The following is a 15841-nucleotide window of genomic DNA, read 5'->3' as shown; positions in this document are numbered from 1 at the left end:
TTCCTCAGGTCCTGCTTAGCTCTTTTAGCCGGCTGGTCCAGTGAACACGGGAGTGGGCTGTCCTTTGGGGGTATGGGGGTACTGTTGCTTCGGAGTAGGCGGAGCCCACCGGTCTAGCCCCTAGAGCCTTCCTCCCCGCCTACCCATGGACTCAGCCCAGCCTCCTGTCGCTTGCTACCTCTGGCCCCCCGCCCTTTTCTTTACACCCATCCGAGGGCACCTCCCATCGGTGGGCGTGGCGTTGTGGGCTATCTTCTCATTCTGATTGGTGCAGGTGAGACTCGGCCCCGCCCTCCCTCGTTTCTGGGCGCGCTCTCTCTTCATCTCCTCCCCTCCCTCAAAGACAGGGAACTCTCTTCTGATTTGCTAGAAGTGTCCCCACCTATTGCCTAAGGCGTTCTCGCACAGCCTTCTGGGAAATGTAGTCTTACTATTGCAGGAAGTGCTAACGGAAATGGAGGGCGGAACTACAAATCCCCATCGGGCCTTGCGCGACTCCTGCTGGGCAGGATTCCGGACAACGCCTGGTTCCTTTCGGGTCCTTCCGGCGTCGCCGGAGTGAATTGATCCGGGAGTTGAAGAGGGCTCCAAAGGTGGGAAGTGAAGTCCGTGCCTCAGTTGCCGGTAAGGCGAGGTTTCTCGGTTCGGGTCCGCACGGCTCCGTGGGCAGCCAGAGCGGCCTGGGGTCAGGCGGGGACCGAGGCGGAGGTGCTGAGGCTAGGCTCTGGCCGGCGGGGCGGACGGGTGGGGAGCCGGGCCTTGTGGGCGTCAGCGAGGTCTCTACGCGAGCTGCGGAAAGCTGGGTTTGTAAATGCCTCCTGCCCAGCCCGGCCCGGCGCCTCCAGGAAGTCCGCTGTGGGTTTGGGTGGAGGGGAAGGGTGAGGTCGGCCTCCCGGGTCTCCACTGACCGAGGGGGCGGATGTGGTGGGGTGAGGTCCCGGGCAGGTGAGGCTAAAGCTTGGCTAGGCCTGGAGGGAGCGTGGGTGCCCGGGAGTCGCCTCCCGGTGTGGCTGGGGTTATGCCCTTTGAGGGAAGAAGAGAGACAGTGTTGACAGTTCCGACTCAGTTCCAATTTCCTCTCTGAGGAGGTGATTCTTAACTCGGAAGGTTTGTGCCTCTTGACTCCAATACGTCAGATGGATGTATACTTCTCAAGTGCCCTCGAAGCGCTTTCACTTTGGGATGCTAATGAGACTACTGTAGAAGCAAATGACGTGCCCAAGGTCACACAGATCTTCAGAGTCTAGTCCTCCGAAAGTCCAGTTTCTGACCAGAGTTGTCGGCTTAGGAAGAAAGAGTGGGGAGGTGGGTGGTAGTACTGGAAGCAGATAGAAGAAGTTGCAAAGTAGTGTGCCTGTTTGTCAGAAACGGTTGTGAGGTGCAGAGAGTTGGTTTGTTGACGTGGAGTGGAAGCTTTGCCAAAGCATCCTCTCTAATGTTCTGTAAAACAGGAAGGATCGCTTTAGCTTAGATCTTTACCCCTTTTTCTGGGGTCTACTGAATGATAACACTCACTTTCCACACGCCATTTTTAAAGGATAGATAATATTTAGGAATAGCTCAGTGTTGCCATTAAGAGAATAGTCCTTTTCATTTCTATTTTCTTACCATTTTCAAAAACTATGGGTGAAACTTTCACAGAACTTACTTTACAGATATTCATGCTTTCATTAAGTGAAAATTAAGTGCAGAATCTTGGAGAAATTGTACCATGTTCATTACAAGAAGTGACCCTTTGGGGGGGGGGGTCAGGTTTTTACTTTTCTCTCATTTTCTTCACTCCATGTGTAGACAGTAAAACATACACTTGTATATTTTCTTTTCTTGGCATCATCAGTGAGTTTTAATTCATTCTTATTTAATGTTAATGAATGATAAAAATGATGCTTCTATATTGAATGGAAAGAACTGCAGGCTTACTATGTAAATTAAAATATAAATACATAGTATGTACTGTAAGTATATATGCTATATATTGAATGTGCTTTGCTTGCCATGATTAATATTAATTTTTTTTTAATGCAAAGCTGTTTCTGGGATCAGAAGAACCAGTCAAAATGGTCTTGTTTGAAGGGGACTTTTAAAGAAAATGGAGAGTTGTGGTACCATAAAATGAAGCAAAATCAGGAATAATGTAACACCACACGTCACAGTAAGGGAAAAGTCACTAACAAAAGGGAAATTATCTGGGATTAATTGGTTTTGAAGTGGAGTTTGAAGTGCATTAATTTGAGTGGGCCATATGTAAGTCAGTGCTGGTAAAGCAAGAATGCTAATATATTTTCTAGATGACAGTGTGGACATTTGTTGTTTGCTGGGAAAGGTATGAAATAAGTTTTAAGTGGCACACAGCTGTGTTGGTTATGGAAGGACTTTTTTAACAACAAAAAAAGTTTTGTCTTTGATTTAGTCCTACTCCAACTCTGTCTGTATCTCTGAGGCCCATCATACTGTCCTGTTTCATCGTCACTACAGTGTAAGTGCTGAGATGAACAGTGAGATGAACAGAGAAGATGATTTTGAACATCCTTCAGGCTCTAGCTAGAGCTCACAGATCGGATGTTTGCCTGTAGTGTGCAGCTCTCTTTGCCCACATTTGTTCCCTTAAAGAGCTTTGCATCAACTCTCAGACACTATCCATTGCAGGACTTTGGAGGTTTTCCTTAAAGAGCCATCTCTCTCTTAAAGAGTAGTCTGTAAGAACAGGGTCTATATATTATTTATCTTTTTAGTCTTGGTAGAATAATTGAGTGGCTAAGGGGAATGGAAAAGGAATGGCTAGGTGACTTTCCCAAGGTCATATGACCTGGAAAAGATCAGCTTATAATTAATCCATGTATTTTCACTATAGGTTTTAATATTGTGTTCAAACTTCGATTATTTTATGTAAGAAAAAGACTGACCATTACAGATGTCACTATCTCCTTATTCTGTTTAATGCTACTAATTTGTCCTCAATTTCCTGAATGTCTCCAAACTTATTCTCAGCTGTCACCTTTTTTTCTCATATAAGTTTCTTCCTGATTTGGGGACAATTTTACAAATTCCAACTTTCCACCTGTCTAGTATAAGGGAGTTTTATTTTCTTTTACAGCAAAACTTCTGTGTAACTTAGCATTTTAGAAAACCTTGCTACTGCCTTTTTAAAAAGCAAATAAGATTCATTATAACAAAATATAGATATGGAAGAAGGTTTTTATGGACTCTATTCTTCCCTTAGATTTTAACTTCAAAACAATTATTTCACTTACCTTGTAGCTAAGGACACCAAAACTAGAAGTAAATTTACTCCTTGGGACTCAGAAGAATACAATGCATTGCTAAAGTCTTGGAAGGACTAGAGCCAAGATTTGAGTATAAACCTCTCCTATGTTTGTTTGTTTTAGTTGGTTGGTTGTGGTTATACCCAGGATTTAATACAACCTTGAGAGAAGATGATTTTGGGAAACTAACTTTCTAATTTCAGAGGAACTTATATTTTGCACTTCTTGTAAGTTATATTTGAAGCAGGGCAGTGGTAGGGTATGCCTTCAATTCTGGCACTTCAGAGGCATAAGCAAGTATATCTCTGAGTTCGAGACCAGCCTGGTGTATATAGAGTGAGTTCCAGGACAGCCAGGGCTACACAGAGAAACACTGTCTTGAAAAACGTTATAATTGAGGGATTTAAGGTAATATTTTACTTTTTTGAACATATGACACTTCTAAGATTAAAAATGTTTTTAAGTTTGCAAACAAAATTTTAAGGATATAAAAGGCTAGATTTTCTCTAGAAGACAAAATTCTGTAATTTTTCTCAGTAGCATACTAATATAATAAACCAGAGTAGATTCCCACTCTTCCCCATATAATTGACACTTACATACTATTGACACTTTTCACAGTAGGAGCTTATTATTTCTATACTGATTTAACAATGTTTTAACATCTCACTAAACATTATCGGAGCAAGGCCTTCTCACTTCTTCTATCTTAGCTCTGAGCTATGTATGTAGCCTTTACTCATCTGTTTTCTTACCAGTACACTTCCCAGTAGAGGATTGTGTTTGCTTTCAGTTTTGATGATGTGGTAAGGTTTATTATTAACCATGGTTTTTGCTAAATTCTAAGCTTACTTGGTACTTTTTGGATGATAGTCTGAATATTATTTGAATCTTCAATAACAACTTAATATTTACCTTACATAATGCAGTTTGCAGGAGATTAAGCAATTATTTATGTGTTGATAGAGTATTAGGGTTATTACAATAGGTGGTATTACTAAGAATTTTAAGCTAGTATATAAATTTTCTTCTGAAATATATAGAAGATGGTATAATTTTATACTTCATTGCATTTAAAATACTGTGTGTTTCAGACTTAGGGCAGTAGAATATTTATACACATTCATAAAAATAAAATTTAAAGTACTTCTATTAAGGCAATTAGAATTAATTTATTTGCTGCAATTGAAATGAATTTCATAATTAAATTTTATATAAACATAGGCATTTTATTTAAGCTACAAAACACACCTTGGCTGGCATCACAATATTAGCCTTATTTTTCAAGGCCACCTTTACATTTGGAGTATGGGAAGCCATTTTTTCGAAACTACCCAAAAGTGATTTGAACTTATTTAATCTCCTATTACAGTTGCTTGGAATCTGGTGTTACTGTAGGAATGAAAGAGAGCACAAGGATTGTTATAATCATTAGTTTATACTGAATTATTGGGCATGCACTGGAAATTAACCTCCCTTTCCTCAGTCAGAATGGTCCCTTGAAAACCCATAGGAATGATCCTTTGATTCATCCACCTATGAATTAGTTGAGTGTGTTTTACGTGTGAGATTGTGTACTTTGGAATGATCTAGAATGGCCATTGCATAGACCAAGCATTTCACATGTGCACCTACAATCCTTGCAACCACCATAGGAGGTTCTATTATCCCTAATTTGTGAACAAGGAAGATAAGATGTAGAGAGATTAAGTTACTTGCTCAAGATCACAAAACTCATACTTGCTTGGAATTAGCAGTTTAGTTCAGGCTGGCTCCCTGGAGATTGCAGGCTTTTAGTCATTTCAATAAAATGGTGTTCATGGTCAAAGACTGGCTTGTAGCATTAGAGTTGCAGTTACAGACAATTTGTCCCCCAAATGTCAAGGTCATTGGGGCACAATTATTGTTATTTAATAAGAGGCTTAAACTTAAAATCTATTGGGAAGTTCACACAGCAGAAATGACAGACCACTTCTATGTTACGTGCAAATTTTCTGGATCAGTGAAATAGATTATTTTCAATTGGTGGTTTAAGTGTTCGATTTCCTCTTCAGATACTGTTGGAAATTATCTATAACCTGGTATTATATGTCATAATTCCTCACTCAAAATTAGTACTGGGAGCTGTTCAAATTGAGGATCTATGACTGAGTTTGACAGGGGAATAGCAGGCCATTTTCTTATGACAGTCTGGTACAGACTTGTATACTAGGAAACTTGTGACCACTGGTCTTCTTAAAGTAGGTGTGGCTCACTGGAAGCAGGAGTGCTCCTGTCTGGTCTTCGGTGACTGTTCCTGCAGTTCCACTCACTTTCAAAGGCTTGGATTGACTGACTTCACTGGATTGTCAGCTACACTATTGCTGATTAGACTATGCAGAGTTCAGTGACAGGTACTAGAAATCGAAAAATGGATAAATCTTTTAGGGAATTTAAACTTCAGGAGGTAGAGGGAAAGGGGGATATGAAGATCATTTCTTTGGTACTTAGACATTTTATATCCAGCACTTTGTACAAATTTTTGTTGGATAATTAGAACCCATAGATGATATAGAGGTAGAAAACATGGTTTCTCTAACTTGCCATCTGGCTCTTGGCACTTAAATGGCTCTTTCTGTCTTATTCAGCCATTCTGTCTTAATTTGGATGACCTGGAATCCAGCTGTCATTGGACTGAAGGAATGACAAAACCCTAAAATGTTCTACCCTTGCTGCTCTCTCATACTTATGTAAGGTTATACAACAAAAGGTTCTTGAAAATGTTAAATGAGTCAGACCTGGCCTCTAGGCAGCAATGGCTCTCTTTGGCACTTTAAATTGTTGCAAGATTTTCTTAATTTAATTCCAAAAGATTTTGAGTAATACTGTGCCTTTTATATTAAAAAATACACATGGTCTGAAGGATGCCTTTATTCATGCTAAAATTGATACTTTGATAGTATTGAGATTTTGTAGGTGTTCTTAGAAATGAATTAACAGTTTTACAAAGTGAAGGTTACAGAAGGGACTCTAAATACTATATAGATAGCCTTACAACTAAGACCATTTGTATTTGTGATCAGTTAGGAGTAAAAGGTAAAGTTTAATGACATCATTGAGTGAGAACTTTAGGATCATTTGGCACCTTGTGTTTAATAAGAGAGCCAGGGGCAATTTGTTATTTGCTGCTATAGATTCTATCAACATTTAGAGTACACATAACATTGCTGTGATGTAAAACATCAAGTAAGGAACAATGTTTTTGTTTTGAACCTTACCTATTCTGGAGGTTTTAAATGAAAGGGTATAGGATGAGGGATTTGGGACACACCAAGTAGATATGGTCCAGAGTGGTCTTGTAAGTTTAGAGAACAGAAGCGTGTTCTGAAGAGCTTATTTACTTGAACTTCTAAGATAATTAAAAAGAAAAAAGTCTTACTTTTATATTGATGAAATTAAAAGGAGAGTGCACAGATGCTAATCAAAAAGAAAACTGCCATGGTCTTCAATTAAACACTAAGTGAATATTGAGTTAGGCACTTAATTTATGTGAACTTTATAGCCAGAAGAGCATGTTCAAGAGGTCAAGTTATTTATTTTTGTTTATATTTGAGTTCTGTTTAGTCAGTAGGGTAAGAAATAAAAAGAATTGCCATAAGAAATTTGCATTATTCCCTAAACCAGTGATTTTTTTCAAATACTGTAGAAGCTATTTGCTGTTTTACCTTATTCCCATTTCCCGTCACCCAGCTGATAACGAGTTCTGTGTGTCAGCTTTGGATCACTCTAGATTTTTACCTTTTCTATATTGTTACTCAGTCTTTGATTATGTCTTGATTTTCTAGTGCTACCCAACCTGCTTATAGGACACAGCTTCCTTTATTAAGCTGACCAGTGTTTATTAAGAAAGTAAATGTAGGTTGTGTAAATTTTATTTATTTTCGTTTATGTACATGGATATTTTCCCTGTGTATATCTGTGCCCTATGTTTTCAGTGCCCAGAGAGGCCAGAAGTCATTGTTTGTTAGCCACCATGTAGGTGCTGTTGAATTGAACCCATGTTCTTCAGAAGAGCAGCCGGTGCTCTTAAACAGTGAGGTATCTGTTCAGCCCCGAAAATAATACTTTTAGTGATTTGCTTTAAATAGTCTTAAAGTTCATTTGATGACCAAACTCTTTGTATCTCCAAACTGAGAGTAATTAATTACCTGTGAATAACATGAATTTTGATGGCCAAAGTAACTTTGGCCTTCCTTTTGGCAAGTGAGAGAGAAAGTTTTGAAAATGGTCTGTGTGACTACTATGACATTGTGATAATCAGCATTCGATCCTTGCTGTGCTATGTATAGGCAGAATGAAGATGAGGCAAGAAAGGCCTCTGCAGGTGGCAGAATTGAAGGAGACACTAATTCACCATGTCCTGCAAGTCAGAGTTTGTATTCTCCTCTGATTTGACTCACCCTCCTTTCAACCTCAAGCCACGCCAGGCCCACAGAGCTCTGCTGAAATAGCTCTAACCGTGTGAATTAGATGCTTATTGAAGGTCAGCTACTTCATTAAGTATTTTAAATATACTTAGTACTCCTAACAACCCTGTAAGGTGAAAATTTCAATCAGCATTCATTCATTCTCAAATGAGTTTAGAAAGTTATCAAATAATTTAAACCATATAACCCAGTGTGCAAAAAAAAAAAAAAATCAAACTATATCTTTCTACCAAATATAAGGGTTTATCGCCTATATATTGTAGAAAAAATACTTCCAGTCACTTCATAGATTTGCAATTTCCCCAAAACATGTATACATTTGACATAGTAATTGACTTTAAGGTGAGTCAGATGTACCAAATTAAAAACCCACAAAGTCAAATCTACCTACATTCCTGCCTTCTTGGGTCTCCTAACAGTTTTATAGGAGGTCACAGCAGCTCTTGCCTGTGTTCACGTTGAGGCGGCACAAAGGCTGAGGCGGGTTAACATAGCATTTCAGTTTGTAAACACTAAATACAATAAGCCTTGGAAGCACTATATTTGGCTCACACATCAGCTACCATTCTGTTTCTGAATTGTGAAAGTTAATGACTGGACTTGATATCTATAATGACAAGTTTTCAATTTCAAGTTTCAGCATTTTAGCAGTTAACTTTCTTTTTTTTTTTCATACAAACTTTTTTTATTAGATATTTTCTTTATTTACATTTCAAATGTTATTCCCTTTCCTGGTTTCAACTCTGAAAGCCTCCATTTTCTCCCCCCTTCCCCTTCTCACCAGCCCACCCACTCCTGCTTCCTGGCCCTGGCCCTACATTGGGGCATAGAACCTTCACAGGACCAAAGGCCTCTCCTCCCATTGATGATCAACAAGGTCATCCTCTGCTACATATGCAACTGGAGCCATGTCCCACCATGTGTACTCTTTGGTTGGTGGTTTAGTCCCTGGGAGCTCTGCGGGTACTGGTTGGTTCATATTTTGTTCCTCCTATGGGGTTGCAAACCCCTTCAGCCCCTTGGGTCCTAGCAGTTAACTTTCTTAAGTGCATTAACATCTATAGCAAGGAGAGATACTAGCTAGAGATTGAAATCTGGTATTGAGTTATAGAAAAGTTTGTGTCTGAATATCCTATGTTTTCTTAACCTATTAGGCTGCTCATTTATGTTTTGTTTATAAAGCTATGTTAGTGACTGTTCAAGAAGAGATCTAGTTGTGTCAGGGCTTTTGTGAGAGAGAAGGACTACAGGTTTTAAATGCTTAATTTATTAAAGGAAAGAATAGTTTAATATTTTATTTCTCACACACTCTTGTCTCTGTCCCTCTCTCTCTCAAACACACACACACACACAGACAGACACACACACACACAGGGAGAGAGAGGTAGGGAGGTTTTATTTGGAAAAGGAAGTTTTGCTCTCCTAAATAGGTTTCAAACCATTATTTTTACCAGCATTCCTGTTCTCAGGGTCCTTGATACCCTGGAGAGTTGGCTGTGAAGGCTGCCCAATTTCAGCCCAAATTGGATGCACATTTCTCCACTTGATCATAATAGTTAATATTAATTACTATGCCCCATATGTTGTCCTATCAGTAATAATAAACTGTATTTTCACAGCAAACCTAGAAGTTGGTTGCTGTTAGCATTTATAGAGATAACTATTGTTCTTGAGTGTCGATGCTCAGAATGTCCCCAAGAATATCTGCGGAACTCCTGGCACTGTTGTCCTGCAGACAATATTAATTTGGATATCTCATAACTTTCCTTTTCTATAGCAAAATACCTGAGATAAACAACTTGGCTGTAGTCCATGGTCGCTTGACCCCAGTGCTTTGGAAGTAGAACCCATCAGGGTAGGAATAAAATCACTCACCACAAAAGGAAAAGGCTTAAGATTTTAAAATATTGAAGGCTATAATACCTTTCATCAAAGGTTTTTGGACCAGTTCCACTTATTAAAGTTTCTACCTACTCCTAATATAACTTCTTTGGAAACAAAACCTTCAACTTATAAGGGTCTGGAACACAGAGTAAGCCCTGAGGTGGCATTGGCATTCTATTCTCCTGGTACAAACGGTCACTTTTTTTTTCTTTTTCTTTCCTTTTTTTTTTTTTTTTTCTTTTTTGAGTAAATTACTGCTATCCTAGCTAACACCCTCTGGCATCTTTACACATGCTCCTTTTGGGGGACTAGGCTAGAAAATTTTCAAATTTTCATTCTGTTCCTTTTGCTTATGATTGTCATTCTAAAGTTTTCCCACTGGTAATATCTATTATATTATTACATCACCTTTGAACTTGCACTGCTGCCCTGAGATTTTTTCTTTCCAGATAAGCTTGCCCATTCATACTTAAAACTTGGTTCTCCTCAAAGTACCAGAGAGTAGACAAATGAATTGCCTGCAATCCCCGAATTCTGTGACAATTGCCAGTATAGTCTTCATTTCCATTGTGACCCTCAGCCTGACTTCCTTTATGCGTCCTTGTTTTCGGGGGTGACATAATCATCCTTTACATTACTTACATTCTTCCACTTTATATAACACTCGCGCCCACCTGCTTCTGAATTTTCTCAAGCTCTTTTTGCAAAACCCATCCCCAAATCCCAAAGACTCCTCCACATTGTTTCATAAATAGTTATTGTCAACAACTCCATGTCTGGGTACTAATTCTCCATGGTAGCTTTGTTTTACTATAACACAATACTCAATTTGCAAAGAGAAAACGGGTTATTTGGCACACAAGTGTCAGTAAATGTGGTTCAACCCAGAATGCTCTTCAGATTTTGATTAAATAGACTGGACTTTTCAGTGAAATGAGATGCCACTATGACATGCCTGGCTTTCTGGAAAAGATATTTAAAGTTCAATGCTTAATACAGAACTGTTAGAGTTTTGTTTATAAAATAACTTATTTTTAGCTCAGTTTCTTTATAGTGCCTACTTATCTAACTTAAAGAATCTAATTGGTAGAGGTGAGATGACTTGTTCACACACAACATAATTTAACATATAACAGATTTGAGGCCCATGTTGCAGACTTTACTTCACTTTCTCCCATAGCTTTCAATACAAACTATTTGATCTTACTAAGGATATATGTATGCATATACATAAACACACATTATAGTGTAGTACCAAGGGACTATATATTCCTTGCTACTAGCAAGGTACTTGCTTGTTTCTAAATGCAGCATTCCATAAGCTTGGTAATATAAGTATATTTTGAAGAATTGAAGCTTGTTTTTTTATCTAAGAAGAATTTCCTGCTTACAATATTCCTCCAGTCTTCCTTTTTTCACACCTTTTAGGAAATTTTAGCTCTTCAGTGGCTGTATCATTTTGATATACCCTAAAAGGTGTGAGGATCTTGGAACAAATTAGAGCATTCTCCTTTATGAAATGGCTGTATTGTAGTCTGGACAGTTTTGGGTATGAGGCTAGCAAGCTAGTTTTTCTATAGGTGTAACCAGTGAGATCCTTGATAATTATGAAGAGAAAACAAAATGGCCATTCAGAACTTCCAGACAAACAGCTCTTGGGGAAAACCTCTATGCTAGAGTTGTAAATAATTTTCATGATCTGTTGAGGGTATTTATTTTCTGTAGTAGATACCATACTGGAAATGTTAGAATGGTAGCATACTGAGTACTGAGAAAGGATGTAGTATCACCTCCTGTCTGTTTCTGGTGGGAAACTGTGATAACTAGAACTCCATAAAGCATGCTACACACTCTTTCCAACACTTCATCTGACATCATTTTGCCTGTATCCTGCCCATAAGCGGCTGGATCTTCTCTTCTCTTGTCTTCCTCCTCCTCCTCTTCCTCCTCCTCCTCCTCCTCCTCCTCCTCCTTTTCCTCCCCCCACACCTCCTCCCCCTCCTCCTCTTCCTCCTTCTTCATCTTCATCTTCTCTTCTCCCCCTCTTCCCCCTCCTCCTCCTCCTCCCCCTCCTTTTTCTTCTTCTTCTTCTTTTCTTCCTCCTCCTCCTCCTCCTCCCCCCCTTTCTTCTTCTCTCTCCCCCCCCTCTCCTCTCTCTCTCTCTCCTCTCTCTCTCTCCTCTCTCTCTCTCTCATCATAGCAGTGATTCATAGGCTCCCGTCCTCATGAGACTCATCTGGGTTATCTGTTGAGAATAGGTACCTGGATTTTGAATGAGTAGTCTTAGGAATCAATGTTGCTAATAAGCTCTGAAATAGTTAGTGATGGTTCAGATCTCCCACCTCAAAGAGAAAGATTTACTGCCTGCTAAAAGTATATTGGCCCCCTTTTTCTTTGAATGTAAAGCAAAATTAGTGTTGGAAATTCTTGTACTTGGAGAATCTTGTTAAGCATGAAATGTTTCTGGACATAGAGGTGCATACCTTACCCTCAAAAGGCATAGGCAGGCAACTCTATGAGTTAGTGATAAGACTGGTGTACATAATGAGTCTCAGGACAGCCAAGGGTACTTAATGAGACCTGTCTTAAGGAAATCAAATAAAATTTACACAGAGTTTATCTTCAGAATCTCAGCAAACATTCTAGGGGTTTACCATTTAGTATTTAATTTTTCTGTTGTGTAAATAAATATTGAAATTTTGGTTTTGCTTGCAATTTTTTTGTTTTTTGCTTTTATTTTATTTCAGGATGAGAAATAAGCAGAAGGATTTATAGGGTTACTGTCTTAATGTAATAGGAAGAACTTGGGATAACTAAAATGAAAGTTAAAAACTGGTAAATAGGACTAAGAATAGAATATAATTGGATTAACTTATTATGTTTTATTTTACTAAGCTTGGTACTTAAAAATTATTAGCAAGGCTGAACTTAAAAAAATGTCTACTTACATTTTTTATTATGGGGAAAAGAAATGCATATGAATTGGAATATAACACATGGACTCTGTACCATGCTATTGTAAAGTGCATTTTGTTGTATGTTTGTTTGTTTGGTCTGGCTTGGTTTGGATTTTACTAAATAATGAAAATGTAGAAGTTACTTAGGAATCCCTTTTCACCAAAGAACCACATTTAGTCCAGTTCCAAGAATTTGTGCTGTCTTTTCCCTTTGTTCATTGTTAATACTAGTGGCTCTAGTTATCTCTCAGGTCCCAGATGGAGTAAAGTGAGCCTGTTTCAGGAAACCCTGAGATACTGTAGCTTTTTACATGAAAAGGCTGGAGTTGGTCATGTAGGGCAGGAACCCTAAACACTGAACTTGGTAGTAGAAGTGGCCCACAATCAATTTTATGCCTATTCATTATGAACAAGTGGTAATTATTTTAAACTCGTATTTCATATTTCAAGCTAGTTTTTCTTACATCAGAATCAATGGTACTATTTTGATTATTCTGGAAAATAAGGGGAACATTTATGAGAAGGTTCAATTTGTATTGGAATCTTACTTCATAACATTTGCTTATTTCTTAACAAAAAGTTAAGACTATCATTTGAAAAATAACTTAACATTTACAGTCCTCGGCAGTTTTTGTTGTTCTTGTTATTTATTTATTCTGTGGATGTATAGCAATACACCTACAAAGCTCACCTTGAACTGAAGAGTTTCCTCTGAAGCAGCACAATAAACAGAAAAACATAAACCATTCCTGATAGGTTCATACTGTATCAACATTACTGGTGTGTGTGTGTGTGTGTGTGTGTGTGTGTGTCCGTCTGTCCGTCCGTCCTGAGGTCAGGTTTGGATGTTTTTCTTCTGGAGCATCCATCCACTGTGCTTTTTAAACAGTGTCTCTCGGTAGGTGGTGGAGCTTGGTTACTAACTGGGCTAGGCTAGACTGGGCTGGCCAATGAACCAAAGGAAACTGGCTGTCTGCATTTTCCCCTCTCTAGAATCACACATGTACTTTCACCCTCATGTCTATCTTTTATATTGGTGGTGGGAATTGAAGTCAAGTACATGGTGGAAGTACTTTGCTGACTAAGCTAACTTGCATTTAACAATGATCCTCTCTGTTACTAAATCCAATTGGTCTTCAAGTTCTGTCTCTGGTCCTATTTTGCTGTTGGATCATGGATTCTTACTATTTTGTCTAATCTTTTCCCAAATTCTGTAGTTTGCATTTTCACTATTATTGCTTATCAGCCTTCTTGATTTCAAGTTTGCTTTGTATAGTTGTTGTTGGGTTTTTTGTTTGTCTTTTTTTTTTTTTGTTTTGGGGGGGACGGGGTTGTAACTAAGTAATACTAGCTTTGTAGCACAGATGGCCCTCTAACTGGCAAACTTGCCTTTCTTCCCTTAGTGCTGGGATTAGAAGTGTGTGCCAGCATAAAAGTAGATCACCTAGAAGCATATTAAATACTTATATTGGAACAGGAAAACTGTAGTGCTTTTATTGACAAAGCAATATTCGTAAATCTACCATAGACTGTTATGTTAGTGGTTTTCTCTTGCTTTGTATTATAAAGTTTAAGGATTGGTTTTGGTGGTCCTCTGTAAAGGTGGGGAGCAAAGTTTAGCTCAGCAAAAGGAAGGATTTTTCTTTCTTTTCTATTTTTAAAAGTCACCCAAACCAGGACTCAGCTGTTGGCAGATACTGAGCCGCTGTCAATCAGAAGGGTGCAGTAGAACACTGAGCAGTCAGCCTTGACAGGGAGGCGGAGCTTTTGAAGCAGCCCTCTAGCTCTGTGTGGTTCTCACAATATAGTTCTTCAAGTGAAGTTTACTTCTTCAAAACAATCTTGTATAGATACCGCTAAATGACTGATGGACATCTTGTTTCTATAGCTACTGAATGTTCATTTGTCCAGGGAACACTGAGCTCCTGGGCTCCTTGAGTAGGTGGGGATAGAAAGGGTGTTCCTTAGTTTTCCATTCAAGAGGTATTTGTGCTGTGTAAAATACTGGAGTTTGCATCTGAAATCAAATCTTGGGCCTCTGCACGGACTCTTTCAGACCTTACTTCTGTATTTGTAAAATTGAAATGGTAGCTACTATATGAAAAATGTTTTATAATGCAGAAATCCTTTCTTCAGTAAGAATTGTTCAGAGTTAAAAGCTTTTTCTTAAATACATTTGTAATTACTAGCAGTTTATGATTTAATTTATTGTTCAGCCTTCTTTAAGTATACATACCTTTTTAAAACTTTTTATTGTTTTCCACAGGCCTTATTATACTTAGCATCCCCTTAACTCACTTTCAAGAACTGGAGTGTATTGTTGAATTCTTGATTTTTAATTCCTAACTACGTTCAAAGAAGGAGTACAATGTATGCTATTTCCATACAAATTGCATTTCCTATTATTTTATCAATGTTAAGACTTGCCTCAGATCTCTGGTGCTGCTGTTTTTGTTGTTATTTTCAGGTGCTAAAAACCAGTGGACAAGTAGCCAAAAAAGTTTTAAAAAACAACGCAACACTTTTTAAAAATTTTTTTATTATATATTTTCTTCATTTACATTTCAAATGCTATCCTGAAAGTCCCCTATACCCTCCCCCCACCCTGCTCCCCAACCCACCCACTCCGGCTTCCTGGCCCTGGCATTCTCCTGTACTGGGGCATATCATCTTCACAAGACCAAGGGCCTTTCCTCCCAATGATGGCCGACTAGGGCATCTTCTGCTACATATGCAGCTAGAGACACGAGCTCGGGGGTACTAGTTAGTTCATATTGTTGTACCTCCTATAGGATTGCAGATCCCTTCAGCTCCTTGGGTACTTTCTCTAGCTCCTCTATTGGGGGCCCTATGTTCCATCCAATAGATGACTGTGAGCCACTTCTGTATTTGCCAGGCACTGGCATAGCCTCACAAGAGACAGCTATATCAGGGACCTGTCAGCAAAATCTTGCTGGCATACGCAATAGTACAACGCAACACTTAATTCTTTGTTTTACCCTTTTAATTTAGCTCTCCATATTTCATTATTATTATTTTACATATGAGTCATTCATGAATATAAGCATGGCTGTTGTTGGTAGATTTCATGATTATACATCATGCAAGTGAGTACATAATTTTTCATGGTGTTTTATGGAAAACTCACTGCATCCACGTGAAGTAGGTTTTGGATACACTGCCTTGGAAATAGGACTTATTAGCTGGGTTAAAATGAGGTTTTTCTTTCGTCTAAAAGAAGAGGAAAATAATCTCCCTGACTAGGGTTGTT

General features: G+C 38.7%; 1 protein-coding gene across 1 annotated transcript in view; it reads left to right on the top strand.

The window, feature by feature from the left end:
* Window positions 1–493: 493 nt before the first annotated feature.
* Window positions 494–15841, top strand: part of Pdcd10 (programmed cell death 10) — a 40363-nt gene continuing 25015 nt past the window's right edge. The window contains exon 1 of the mRNA NM_019745.4: window positions 494–624. The gene's annotated coding sequence lies outside the window, so the exon portion shown is untranslated. The remainder of the gene's footprint in view (window positions 625–15841) is intronic.

The sequence above is a fragment of the Mus musculus genome, chromosome 3 (assembly GCF_000001635.26).
Source record: "Mus musculus strain C57BL/6J chromosome 3, GRCm38.p6 C57BL/6J".
In the NCBI taxonomy this organism is placed as follows: Eukaryota; Metazoa; Chordata; class Mammalia; order Rodentia; family Muridae; genus Mus; species Mus musculus.
This window is presented reverse-complemented; position numbering and strand designations above follow the sequence as displayed.